The sequence below is a fragment of the Odocoileus virginianus genome, chromosome 6 (assembly GCF_023699985.2).
Source record: "Odocoileus virginianus isolate 20LAN1187 ecotype Illinois chromosome 6, Ovbor_1.2, whole genome shotgun sequence".
In the NCBI taxonomy this organism is placed as follows: domain Eukaryota; kingdom Metazoa; phylum Chordata; class Mammalia; order Artiodactyla; family Cervidae; genus Odocoileus; species Odocoileus virginianus.
In genome coordinates, this window is record NC_069679.1 from 80,271,467 (window position 1) to 80,286,529 (window position 15,063).

The following is a 15,063-nucleotide window of genomic DNA, read 5'->3' on the forward strand; positions in this document are numbered from 1 at the left end:
TGGCAGAAAGTGAAGAACTAAAGAGCCTCTTGATGAAAGTGAAAGAGGAGAGTGAAAAAGTTGGCTTAAAGCTCATCATTGAGAAAACTAAGATCATGGCATCTGGTCCCATCACTTCTTGGCAAATAGATGGAGAAACAGTGTCAGACTTTATTTTTGGGGGCTCCAAAATAACTGCAGATGGTGACTGCAGCCATGAAATTAAAAGATGCTTACTCCTTGGAAGGAAAGTTAAGATCAACCTAGACAGCATATTAAAAAGCAGAGACATTACTTTGCCAACAAAGGTCCATCTTGTCAAGGCTCTAGTTTTTCCAGTAGTTATGTATGGATGTGAGAATTGGACTATAGACAAAGCTGAGCACTGAATAATTGATGCTTTTGAACTGTGGTGTAGGAGAAGACTCTTGAAAGTCCCTTGGACTGCAAGGAGATCCAACCAGACCATTGTAAAGGAGAGCAGTCCTGGGTGTTCATTGGAAGGACTGATGCTGAAGCTGAAACTCCAATACTTTGGCCACCTGATGTGAAGAGTTGACTCATTGGAAAAGACCCTGATGCTGGGAAAGATTGAGGGCAGGAGGAGAAGGGGACAACAGAGGATGAGATGTCAGATGGCATCACCGACTCAATGGACATGAGTTTGGGTGGGATCCAGAAGTTGGTGTTGGACAGGGAGGCCTGGCATGCTGAAGCTCATGGGGTCACAAAGAGTCGGACATGACTGAGAGACTGAACTGAACTGAACATAGCAATCAAGATCAGAGTTTAGTACTTTTTTTTAGACTACTTTCTTGAACTGAAAGTTCATTTCTATTATCTAAATTGTCTGCACATTCTATATGTTAGAACTAAGGGCTGGTGGAGACAGACTTGTAGGAGGGACACCTCCACAAAGCTCTATGCAGTTACTCATTTGACCTAAGGGATTGAAATAGCTTTCTACGATTTACCTGGAATCAAGGCCTTATATCAAGGCTAGAAGCATAGTGGGAAGCTAAAAGGGAGTTTCCCTAGAAAATGAGACAGAACTTAAAAGAAAAAAATTGTGTCAGGTTAAACGAGTGTTAGTTGTGTGATTAATTTGGGAGATGGGAGCCCCAAACCAGGCCTAATATAAAGTGTAATACCGCACAAGTAAAGTTCTCATAGCAATTAGAGAGACAGAATTACCAAGGTCTGTTTGTAGGTAAAAGAGATTAATGTGGAATCTCATGGCTTTGATCACAGAATCTTAAGGAGCCAGATATTGATTGGGTTTACAAACAATCAGAAGAGCCCAAACTGTGCTTAAGTAGTGTGAACAGGAAGAGATGAAAAGGTACCTATTTTGTTCAAAAGGGAGGATGAAAGGCTCTCTGTTTAAGAAAATGCATTAAAATATAAATCATCAATATTGGTCAAAGGGCGCAAACTTCCAGATTAACAAGATCTGGGGATCTAATGTAAATGTGATGATTATTGCCAATGATGCTATATTATAGGGCTACAGAGAGCTGAAAAACTTCTACACAGCAAAGGAAACTATCAACAAAATGAAAAGGCATCCTAACACATTTGCCAAGCATATATCTGATAAAGGACTAATATCCAAAATATATAAATAACTCATACACTCCAATAGCAAAAAAAAAAGTCTGATTTTAAAAAATCAACATAAGTTCTGAATAGAGGTTTTTTTTTTTTTTTTTTCCAAAAAAGACATACAGATGACTAACAGGTACATGAAAATATGTTCAACATCACTAATAAATAGGAAAACTGGAATCAAAACCACTGTGTGATGTCACCCACACACTTGTTAGCATGGCTAGTATTAAAAAATGAGAAGTAGCAAGCATTAGCAGGATATGGAGGAAAGGGAAAGCTTGTGCTTTGTTGGTGGGAATGTAAATTGGTGCAACCGCTATGGCAAACAAAATGAATTTTCCCTTTAAAATTAAAAATAGAATTACATGTGATCCAGCAATCTCACTCCTAGGTATTTATTCAAAGAAAGCAAAATCACTAACTCAAAAAGATATATGCACCCACATGTTTAGTACAGCATTATTTACAATTACCAAGATATGGAAGCAACCTAAAGATGCAATGATAGATGAATAGATAAAGAAAATGTGATCTGTGTGTTTGTACGTATGTATGTGTGATGGGCTTCCCAGGGCACTCAGTGGTAAAGTATCTACCTGCCAATACAGCAGATGCAGGTTTGATCCATGAATAGGGATGATCCCTGGAGAAGAAAATGGCAACCCAATCCAGTATTCTTGCCTGGGAAATGCCATGGACAGAAGAGCCTGTCAGGCTACTATTCATGGATTTGCAGATGAGTGGGACACAATGTAGCCATTTAACAAAAACATCCATGTGACGACATGGATGGAATCAAGGGCATTATACTTTTAGTTTAAACAAGTTAAAAAAGATTCTGTGCTATATACTTGAATGCTGCTAACAGAGTAGACTTTTTTTTTGTATTACAGTGTAATTATCTTACAATGTTGTGTTAGTTTCTTCTGCATGGTGAAGAGATCACCTATATGTATACATATATGACCTTCCTCTTGGGTCTCCCTCCCACCCCTGCATCCTCCCCATCTAGATCTGAATGTCCTCACCACACAAAGGAAATGGTAATTATGTGGCATGATGGCAGTGTTAGCTAAAACTGCTGTGATCTTGCAATACCAAAGTGATTCAAATCGATAGGTTGTAAACATTAAATTTATAACTGTTGTATGCCAATTACACTTCAATAAAACTGGAAAAATAAATTGCAAGTGTAAGAAATGAAGAGAGAGGGATAGTTTTGAAGGCAGCCCTTCATTCTGGTGAATATTCTATTTCTGATTTGAAATAGAAGATACAGTATAATTGAATGCAAGTCCTGATTTTGTTAAGTTCCAAAGCTTTGAGATTCCAGTGGTATTAAAAATGCAAAATGTGCACCTAAAAGTTTTTACAATTTTAAGTTTTGAATGCTTTTGTTTATGCTTTAACTTGTAAAAATATTAATTTTATTTGCCTTCAAACTTTAATGATTTTTCCAGTGTAATCCAATGAAACAAAGGAAGGGACCCAGAATATATATATATATATATGTGTGTGTGTGTGTGTGTGTGTATATTACTATATATATAGTATATATATATAACAAAAACTTAGAGTTTTTGTTTTTCTTAAGGAAAGTAAATGTTTTCTAAATGCCACCTTGAGAGATTTCGAAGGTTAACTGTGCAAGTACCAAAACAGTGGATTTCAAGGGATGTAAAGCAGTCAACTGGGAGAAGCAAAGTTAAGTTAGAATAACAAGATAATAAAATGACTCTAGATTAACAGGACATAAAAAAACGTAGGATGTTTTGGTCCTAGGAAACCAAAGCAAAAGCAGATATCGATAGTATAAACAATTTAATTCAGCCTAAATTTGTGTTGCCAAGAAAAACAGAACCCTAAAATATAAAAGTGATGTCAAATGAGCACTTAGACATATAGTATAATTCATGCTGATCTTTCTCTAAGATCTTTTTGGCTTTGGAGCCGTGGCATTATCCAAAATTTGAATAGGACTGGAAGAGGCAACAGTTTTTTAAAGTATTTTTCAGTCACAGACCACTTAAAAAAAAATAAAAAACCTGATGAACTGGCAGATATTCTTACTATGAACATGGCAATATGTTCCTACTCAAATTTGCACACATATTATGAACTATTATGTTAGCAACCTGGACTTTCCGAAAGCAGATACTACTGAAATGTGAGAGTTTTATTAGGAATGCGATCTATGAACAACAATGGGGAGAAAGTGGGAGGAAACTGGGGAGTTCAAGGACCACAGTGCAGGTCTGTCTTAGATGAAGGAGACAGGGAAGAATGGAAGGTAGGGTGAAACCATCTCGGACAGTGGTGTAGCTCTAAAAGGGTTTTTCAAGGTTGTTGGGTAGTTCTAATCCCAGAGTTAACCCATCAGAGAAATCCTTCATCTCCCAGGAATAGGCATGTCTCAGTATCCCTGCCCTGCTCATTCTGCGAGAAAATCTATTTTTTTTAAAAATTACTGAAATATAATTGGTTTACATTTGCAGTATTAATTCCACGTGTACACCATAAAGGTTTAATATTTCTATATTAATAGATTATGCTCCATTTAAAGTTATTACAAAATAATGGCTATCTTTCCCCAAGCTGTGCAATATATCCTTACTGCTTATCTATTGTAAACATAGTTGATGTTTATCTCTTAACCCCATGTTCCTATCTTGCCCCTCCCCACTTTCCTCTACCCACTAATGTTCACTAGTTTATTTTCTGAGTCTGTTTCTACTTTGTTATATACAGTCCTGTACTTTATATTTGTGATTCTTCTCCCTCACATTTTGTGTTTTTGATTTCATATCTTACATCTTTATGTTTATCCTTTCATTGTTTATTGTACTTATGATTGATTTTTAAATTTTTTTCTTTAATTAAAAAAAATACTTACTTTGGCCGAGCTGAGTCCTCATTGTGGCATGGACTTTTCTCTGCTTTCTCTAGAAATGAGAGAAGCGGGGGCTGCTCCTTGTTGCAATGTGCAGGCTTTAATTGCAGCAGCTCCCCTTGTTGCATAGCACAGGCTCCAGGGTGTGTGGGCTCAGTAGTTGCAGTCCCCAGGCTCGAGGGCACAGGCTCAATAGCTGTGGTGCACCGGCTTAGTTGCGCCATGGCATTTGGGATTTTTCTGGACGGGAGATTGAACCTGTGTCTCCTACATTGGCAGGCAGATTATTTATCCTTGAGCTACCAGAGAAGCCTCTTCTTTCTTTCTTTCTTTCTTTTTTTTTTTTTTTTTCTGTCTAGGTGGGTCATAATTTATTTCTTGTTAATGTGCAAGCATATTTAAAGGACTTAGTTCCCATTTAATCCTTCCTTAGAAACACTGTTTTTGTTCTCACATGGGAAAAAAATTCCAGCATCTTCATTTGCTTTATCTTTGTCCAAAAGACTTTTCCTGATATTGTATCAAGTTCTAAACTTTTTTTTTCAGATAATTAATTTTTTTCATTTATTTTTATTAGTTGGAGGCTAGTTACTTTACAATATTGTGGTGGTTTTTGCCATGCATTGACATGAATCAGCCCTGGAGTTACATGTGTTCCCCATCCTGATCCCCCCTCCCGCCTCCCTCCCCATCCCATCCCTCTGGGTCTTCCCAGTGCACCAGCCCCGAGCACTTGTCTCATGCATCCAACCTGGGCTGGTGATCTGTTTCACCCTTGATATAGTATTCTTGTTTCAATGCTATTCTCTTAGAATATCCCACCCTCCCCTTCTCCCACAGAGTCCAAAAGTCTATTCTGTACATCTGTGTCTCTTTTTCTGTTTTGCATATAGGGTTATCATTACCATCTTCTAAATTCCATATATATGCGTTAGTATACTGTATTGGTCTTTATCTTTCTGGCTTACTTCACTCTGTGTAATGGGCTCCAGTTTCATCCATCTCATTAGAACTGATTCAAATGAATTCTTTTTAATGGCTGAGTAATATTCCATTGTGTATATGAACCATAGCTTCCTTATCCATTCACCTACTGATGGGCATCTAGGTTGCTTCCATGTCCTGGCTATTATAAACAGTGCCGCGATGAACATTGGGGTGCACGTGTCTCTTTCAGATCTGGTTTCCTCGGTGTGTATGCCCAGGAGTGGGATTCGTGGGTCATATGGCAGTTTTATTTCCAGTTTTTTAAGAAATCTCCACACTGTTCTCCATAGCGGCTGTACTAGTTTGCATTCCCACCAACAGTGTAAGAGGGTTCCCTTTTCTCCACACCCTCTCCAGAATTTATTGCTTGTGGACTTTTGGATAGCAGCCATCCTGACTGGTGTGTAATGGTATCTCATTGTGGTTTTGATTTGTATTTCTCTGATGATGAGTGATGTTGAGCATCTTCTCATGTGTTTGTTAGCCATCTGTATGTCTTCTTTGGAGAAATGTCTGTTTAGTTCTTTGGCCCCTTTTTTGATTGGGTCATTTATTTTTCTGGAATTGAGCTGGAGGAGTTGCTTGTATATTTTTGAGATTAATCCTTTGTCTGTTGCTTCGTTTGCTTATTTTCTCCCAGTCTGAAGGCTGTCTTTTCACCTTGTGTATAGTTTCCTTTGTTGTACAAAAGTTTTTAAGTTTCATTAGGCCCCATTTGTTTATTTTTGCTTTTATTTCCAATATTCTGGGAGGTGGGTCATAGAGGATCCTGCTGTGATTTATGTTGGAGAGTGTTTTGCCTATGTTCTCCTCTAGGAGTTTTATAGTTTCTGGTCTTACATTTAGATCTTTAATCCATTTTGATTTTATTTTTGTGTATGGTGTTAGAAAGTGTTCTAGTTTTACAAGTGGTTGACCAGTTTTCCCAGCACCACTTGTTAAAGAGGTTGTCTTTTTTCCATTGTATGGTCTTGCCTCCTTTGTTGAAAATAAGGTATCCATAGGTACATGAATTTATCTCTGGGCTTTCTATTTTGTTCCATTGATCTATATTTCTGCCTTTGTGCCAGTACCATACTGTCTTGATGACTGTGGATTTGTAGTAGATCCTGAAGTCAGGCAGGTTGATTCCTCCAGTTCCATTCTTCTTTCTCAAGATTGCTTTGACTATTTGAGGTTTTTTGTATTTCCATACAAATTGTGAAATTATTTGTTCTAGTTCTGTGAAAAATACTGTTGGTAGCTTGATAGGGATTGTATTGAATCTATAGATTGCTTTGGGTAGTATAGTCATTTTGACAATATTGATTCTTCCAATCCATGAACATGGTGTATTTCTCCATCTATTTGTGTCCTCTTTGATTTCTTTCATCAGTGTTTTATAGTTTTCTATATATAGGTCTTTCGTTTCCTTAGGTAGATATACTCCTAAGTATATTATTCTTTTTGCTGCAGTGGTGAGTGGTATTGTTTCCTTAATTTCTCTTTCTATTTTCTCATTGTTAGTGTATAGGAATGCAAGAGAAGCCCCTTTAATCTTCACACTAGCTTAAGTGGCTAATCCTCAGCCTTTCGTATATATTTGCCTTCCCTTTCTATAGATTCTTGCTATTCATTATAGCCTTTGATTTACCAGTTATAGAAAACTATGTAATATTTCTTTTAGGGTAGGTTTAGACTTGATGAACTCTTATTTAATTTTTCCTTGTTGGAGAAGTTATTTATCTCCCTCAATTCTAAAACCATGTTGCGTACAGTATCCTTGCTTACATGTTTTCCCACTTAGCTCTGAATATATTATACCACTTCCTTCTGAGCTTCCTGTACTTAGGTATTTCTTTCTTTCTTTACACTTGGGATGTTTTCAGGTACAATTTTTATCAATTATGTTTTTCATCATTTTCTCCTTCATATCTCATTCTGGGACACCTGTAATGCAAATATTGATATGCTTAATGGTATCTGAGAGATCTCTTAAACTATCTCATATTTTAAATTTTGTTTTCTTTTCACTGTTCTCTTTGTGTAGTTTCCATTATTCTATACTCCACATCACTTAGGTGTTCTTCTTAATCACTTAGTTTGCTATTCATTCATTCTAGTGTGTTTTTCATTTCAATCATTGTATTTTTCAGTTCTGACTTAAAAAAGAAATTACTAGTTTCTTATTAAGAGCCTCATTAAAAAATTTTTTTTTCCCAGTGATTTTCTCTTACTCCTTTGAGTCTGGTTCCTCTGGCTTCTGCTTTTACTTAATTTCTCTGTCTTGAAACATTTAGGGGAAACAGTTAACCTGTTGTCATCTTGAAGGCGTGTCCTTATGTTGGAGCATCCCTGGACAGTCTGTGTGTGCTCAGTCACTTTGGCAAGAGAGCTGGATTTGATGGGAACACCTGTACCTTCTTTCCTCGGGGTATGCCCTCAGCCACCACCTTGATAGAAGGTGGGTCTGAAAGGAAGGGGCTAGGGCAGGAGCCGGGTATCAGGCAGGCTTTCTCCTCTGCTCAACGGCTCTCGACACCCTAGTGGCGATGGTGCAATACCGCCAGTTCCTGGAACCTTAAGTCCAGAGGGTTGGGTCTGGACTCGCTGTCCCCTTTAAGTGTGTGTTCCCCCTTCTCCTAGCATCAGCACCCTTGCCGGAAAGGGATGTGGTGCTGCAGCAAGAAGGCTCCGTGCAGGCGCTCTGCTTGTGGTGGGGCAGCAGGCCCACCACGCACAGAGGGCTGGGCTGCTTCCGCTCGGCTGCCTGAGTAAGCAACCGTAATGGCCGCCCCTGTCCGGCTTTAACTCAGCTTTGGGGGCAGAGCATCCTTTGTCTCTCTCAGCCGTTACTCCCCTCAGCTTCTGCCACCCCCACCAGGATGCTGAGTCAAGCTACAGGGGCCTGGACGGCCTCTCACTGTGCACTGGGGTGTGGGCTGTGGTTGTGTCAGTGTCGGGGATGGGGGCCATTTTCTGACGCGCCGCCTGTGTAAGTACCAGTCATGGCTGTCTCCTTCCCACTCGGACACCGCTTTGGGACTAGGTTGCCTCTCTCTACCACAGCACGGCTCTTGCCTTGTTCGTGGCAGCCCTAACTCCAGCGTGGAGCTGTGATGTGAGGTGAGCGGGGCTGGCGTGTTCACTGGCTCTGACTGGGTCACACGCTGGGACAAGAGCTGGAAACCAGGCCACTCCTCCAGTGGTTTTCCATCCGCCCTCTCCGCCCCGCTCCAGGAGCAAGTCAACATACGTGTGCTCCTCACAGGCGAAGTCCAGGCTTTCCACAGTTCTCCTGTGGGTCCCACTGGCCCTCCAAGCGGCCACAGAGGCCCCTTTCCCCTTTGTCAGAACCCAGGAGGAGGGCATTCAATGTGTAGTTCAAGCCGCTCCCTCCCCAGAGCCGGTCATCACCCGGGCATGCTCCCTTTCCCCCCCGAGTCCCCTCCAAGGGGCAGAGGTTCTGACCTGATCACACCTCTTCCCTCCCTACCTGATTCTGTCTGCATATTTCATAAAGCCTTCATTGTGTGGGAGTCCTTCCGCCAGCCCCCAGTTTTTAGTGAAAAGTCTTCCACATGTACATATATTTTTTTGATGCATTTATGTGGGTAGGGGAGTTCCAAGTCCTGTTTTGCCATCTTGATCAGTCACTCTTTATCCTCAGTAAAAAAAGAATGCATGTCATGGGGTAGCAGCTGGTGCTATAGGTCTGTTATATTCCCTGCAGCTGCAGATCAGAGAGATACATTCTCGTAGCCCCGGCAAGTTGTGGACCCCAGGATGAAACCTTGGTTTAAGGAAAAGTGGCAGTTGTGATCAGACAGCTGGTTCTTACAAGGTGATTATCAAATCGATGCCTCTGATTTAATCTGAAGATAAAGACTTAAAATGAGCTAGGGCCCAGGTATAAGTACTGAAAGGAGTCCAAATCTCGATGTCCTGAGGACTCTGTCAATGATTGGATGACATCTATTTGTTAGTACCTACTGAAGCTAGATATGGCACTGAACAATTCACGTTAATTAATTCATGGTGAGGTATTATGATATTCAACTTCACAGTTTAGAGAACTGAGTAACTGGCCCATTTATCTAGAAACACACATGTAACTTTTAAGGCTTTTTTTTTTTTAAACATATGAGTTTCTTCATATAAATCTCGATATTACCAGTGGCTGCAATCAATAACTTTGAGATCACAATACTTCTGTGTACCTGTGTACCTGCTGAGTCACTTCAGTTGGGTCCGACTCTGGGCTCCATGGAATGTAGCCCGCCAAGCTGCTCTGTCCATGGGATTCTCTAATATTGGAATGGGTTGCCATTTCCTCCTCTAGGGATCTTCCTGACCCAGGTATTAAACTCGCGTCTCTTACTGCATTCACAAGTGCATTCTTTACTACTAGCACCACCCATGGCAGCCCCACAATGCTTTTGGAGAAGAAAATATGGAATTTGAGAAAAAGGTCAGTCTCTTTGTGCCAAAGTCCTGTTCCCTGGCCTATGAGAAATTATTTCTGTTTCTTTCCATCTTGCTTTCCAGAAGTGTACTTGAGGGGGAAGAAAAATTCAACCTAACGTTTGAGGAAAATAAGGTGACAAAACCAAAGACTTAAGAAGTATCTTCAATGTAAAAGGGAATTATATGGAAAATTGTATGCTGATGATGGTACCATAAGAACAAGGTTTATTTTCAGCAGGAAGGCTTAGGTTAATTATAAGGAAGAGCGCCTTTTCATGCTTATTAATCAAATGAATTATGCACATACTGAATGTAAATATGTAAAATGAGAAAGAAGATACAAACACGATATGTTATTAATACTTCATTTCAGAAGGATGGGTCAGAAATAACCCCTTTGTAGTACAGATTTGTAGTACTTTTCAAAGAATGTTTATGTAGTACAGTGACTTTCAAACATCTTTTTGTGATTGCATATAATAATAAATACATTTTGTACCATAACACAATACATATGTACATACAGAAACACAAACATATAGTTCATAACAACCACAGCTAGTTTCTTATCTGTAGTACATTCTGTTTTGTCTCTTTTGTTTTATTCTATTTGTTTTTGTCCTATCCTATTCTGTACTTTCTCATTAAAGAATTCTAGTCATGGTCAACTTAATTGATTTCACTATCTGCTAATGGCTTACAATTTGAAAATTGAACCAGTCTGTAGTTCAGCCTCTAAAAGACAATTGATTAAATTACAAGAATCATGACACTGTTGAAGAAAGAGGGAGGAGATGAAAAAAGAGTTTTGTGATATCTTACCTATCGCATACTTATGGAGTATACAATACAATAGACTGATGTTGAAGCTGAAACTCTAGTACTTTTGCCGCCTGATGCAAAGAACTGACTCATTTGGAAAGACCCTGATGCTGGGAAAGATTGAAGGTGGGAGGAGAAGGAGGCGACAGAGGATGAGATGGTTGGATGGCATCACAGACTCAATGGGCATGAGTTTGAGTAAACTCTAGGAGTTGGTGATGGACGGGGAGGCCTGGCATGCTGCAGTCCATGGGGTCACAAAGAGTAGGACATGACTGAGCAACTGAACTGACTGACTGACTGATACAGTAGGGATCTCTTTTTTAGGGCAAGAGAAGTGATGACTGATTCTATATGATATAAACAATATCAGATATAAACAATATCAGATAGAGCAGAGGCCCCCAACCCTTGTGGCCCTAGGGCCTGGTTTTGTGAAAGAAAATTTTTCCACAGTGCAGGAGAGTGGGGTGATTTTCAATAATTCAAGCACATTATATTTGTTGTGATCTTTATTTCTACTATTATTACATCAGCTCTACCTCAGATCATCAGGCATTAGATCCTGGAGGTTGGGGACCCCTGGTTTAGAGAACAGTTTTCAGTGAATGATGATGTATCACTGATATTCTATTCTTTCTATTCCAGGCATCATACAGAATACTGAGAATTACATGAAGGTAGCCTGGTCTTGCTTGTAAGAGCTGTTGGATACCTGAACACTAAAAATCAGGAAGACGCCTTGAAGATAAAGTAGATCAGCTCTGGGTTAGTTTGTAAGATGACGTGAACCTAAGGCTCAAGGTTTCACAAGTGGTCCATCTTTTCTGACAGATGGACTGGGAAGCTGAACAAGTCAGCCTGGGTCACAGTGATGTAGTGGAATAACATCATTGTCATTGGAATCTAAATCTGTATCCTTTCAGGCTCAGCTGGCTGTTTGTTCAGTGGTTGTTGAGCAAATACTGTGCAATAGAGTCTGCTAAATGCTGAGCATCAAAGAAAAGGAAACACAGTTTGACCTCCAGGAGCCACAGAGGAGATAATGCCCTATGGTTGTTTACCTTGCTATGTCTGCCCTACTTCCTCACTCAGAGGCTCTCCCTGGGTTCCTCGAGTCATCTGGCCTTTTGTCTCATGGTTGGGCTTGGCCAAAGTGAGACAGCAGTGGAAGACTAGAAGGTGGGAAGAGAGAGGTCAGGCCTTTTCTACTCCCTCCAGATCTGGCCTATGCTTTCTGGTGATGTGTGTTTCCTCCATAACTACAGCTCTTCTAGGACAACCCCTTTCTATTGCCAAGCTCTCCATTCTACAGTAAAGGTCTTTGCCTTCCTTGCTCTTTTGTGTCTTTGGTTGCTGGTGATGTTTCACTGTGACTAATCTCTGTGTCCTCATTATCTGTTTCTGGTTTCATTAACCCTTCCCACATCTTTGCAAATGTATCATTATGTCTCTTGAGCCATTTGAGTACTAGTCTGTGTCTGCTGAAACTCTGATTATTATAAGAGAAGCTTTATATAATATAGGAGAAAAATGGAGGACTATCAGGAAAGTGGAATTCTGCACTGACATTTTTAGAAAGCTTTTTTTTTTTTTTTGTATATGCAGTGATGGGGTTAGGACTGCCAAGAAAGATTATTTGAGGTAGGTCATTAATAACTGGAATAAGAGTATGTTAGATGAAGACTTGACCCAAGTCAACCTGACATGACATATTCATTTGGACTTTCACTTTTGTGTCTTTTCCTTTTCGAATCTTTCAGTTCAACAAAAATGTTGCCACTTTGGACATGTTCGTGAGCTCACCTCACATTTATTTACTGGCGAAAAATAATGATGTGCCTAAGAGCTTGACGTGATTTTAGGCTGAACACTAGAGTTATGCCTTTGGGGAATATTTTGTTTTTAATATAATGTTCACTTTCTCAGAGTTCTGTGTCTTTAAGGCTCGTCCAAACTTCATTAAAGACCAAAAAATGAGGGCGTGTGCTAATGTATGTAGGTGATAGACTTTTCTGTATGTTGTTCTAATTGTTTTGTAATTTTTTAGCTGCTTCAACGTTTTTACCTTGATCCCATCTGACAGGTTGGCTAATTTAGCATGAAACAGTAGCAAGCAAGATAAAGCTAACTTGTGCACATCTGAGGAAGACATAGACCTGCTGGATGAAACTAAACAAACATGAATCTTTGACCTTCTCCTTTAACTAGCGCTCCAGTCCACCGAGCTCATTACAGGGAAATCTGTTAGCATCCTTTACATGTTGGCAGATGACTGGTACTGAGCACATGCTGCCAGCCCAACAGGAGATCAGGAGAAACCCAGTTCGTGCATGACCCATCACCGCTAAATAGCAAATTCCTGCCGTTACTTGCATTACGCAAAACTGCTTGATGTACATTAGAGAGAACCTTTTGAACCCCACACTCATTATTTTTTTTTCTCTTTAATTCCATTTTCTGACTTCTGTGGTGAGATTGCCTTAAACTCATCATAGGTGCTCATACTCTGGGCAGCTAATGAATATGGATGCTGTTTGTACTAATTTTTGTAGCCATATAAAGCTATATTTGGAAGAAATGCCAACTTTTAGCCTCAAAGAAATTTCAGTAAATAATGCCACTTATGTTCTGTTGATTTCAAAGGGGACTTTTAGGTTCCGAAAAAGGAGCCATGTTGTGCCCTTTGCTCCCTTTGTTCTCCTAAAAAGAAAAGGTAAAGAAAAAGTTAATATAGGATTCCTTTTTTTTTTTTTTCCTTTCAGGAGACTTAAAAATATGATAAAAATTTTAAAACATGTTTGCAGGCTAAAACAACTGTCCTTATGGTTTATGTAGTGTATTTTTATTCTTAGTCAAACATTGATTCTTTTCTGGCAAACCCTCCTGATGCTGGCATCATCTTAGTGTACAAAGAATAGTGCACACTTTACAGTACACTCCAATCTGTGGTCCACACAATTGCATAGAGCCTGAAATTAAACAAGTATAGGGCTTCCCTGATAGCTCAGTTGGTAAAGAATCCGCCTGCAATGTGGGAGATCTGGATTCGATCCCTGGGTTGGGAAGATCCCCTGGAGAAGGGAAAGGCCACCCATTCCAGTATTCTGGCCTGAGGAATTCCATGGACAGTATAGTGTTCCAAATGAGAGTTCAAAGTGACAAGGTGGAAAGACCACTGGGTTACCATCCTGATGCCACTGGTAAATTTACTCCTTGAACTTGGGCCATTCTCTTAACTTCACTTCAAGAGATGAATTTATACAGTTTTTCAGTTTTAATATTCCGAATCTGATGTTGTCATTAGCCATGAAAAGGTGGACTAATTTCTGTTAATAGCAAATGAACATTGTTGTTCAGTTGCTCAGTCATGTCTGACTCTTCGCGACCCCATGGACTGTAGCACGCTAGGCTTCCCGGTCCTTCGCTGTCTTCCAGACTTTGCTCAAACTCATATCTATTGAGTCGATGATACCACCTAACCATCTCATCCTCTGTTGCTCCCTTGTCTTCCTATCATCAGTCTTTCCCAGCACTAGGGTCTTTTCCAGTGAGTCAGCTCCTCACATCAGGTGGCCAAAATAGTGGAGCTTCAGCTTCAGCATCAGTCCTTCCAGTGAATATTCAGGACTAATTTTCTTTAGGATTCACTGGTTTGATCTCTTTGCTGTCCTGGGGACTTTCAAGAGTATTCTCCAGCACGACAATTCAAAAACATCATTTCTTCAACACTCAGCCTTTCTTACAGTCCAAACTTGACTACTGGAAAAACCATAGTTTGACTATATGGACATTTGTCAGCCAAGCGATGTCTCTGTTTTTGAATACACTGTCTGTATTTGTCATCGTCTTTCTTCCAAGGAACAGGTGTCTTTTAATTTAATGGATACAGGCTTTAGTCACTAACTGAGCATGCTTAGTGATGAAATTTATTGATGAATCACAGAATATTATTCAAGTCAGAGTTCAGCCACTTCATAGAGAAATGCTTCAAGTCAATCTGTTGTTTGTAACTGTGCTGAAAGGAGGTAATCTGAATTTGTGAAAAGTCTGAGATAGGAGGTATTTTAAAAGAATTATCATGTTACTACTGCATCTTTCTTACAGCAACATACATTAGGTTTAAAAATATTGCCAGAGTATTTTTCCAAACATATTATTATTGATCTACTCTTCATTTCAATACACCCAGTTAATATGGGTATATTATGGGTATATGTATATGCAACATATACATTATTAAATTGTATGAAAATTAGTGAACCTTAAATATGTGTTATTTTACACAGTTTTTCACAACACTATTTTGTGTATTCCAGTCCTCAGAA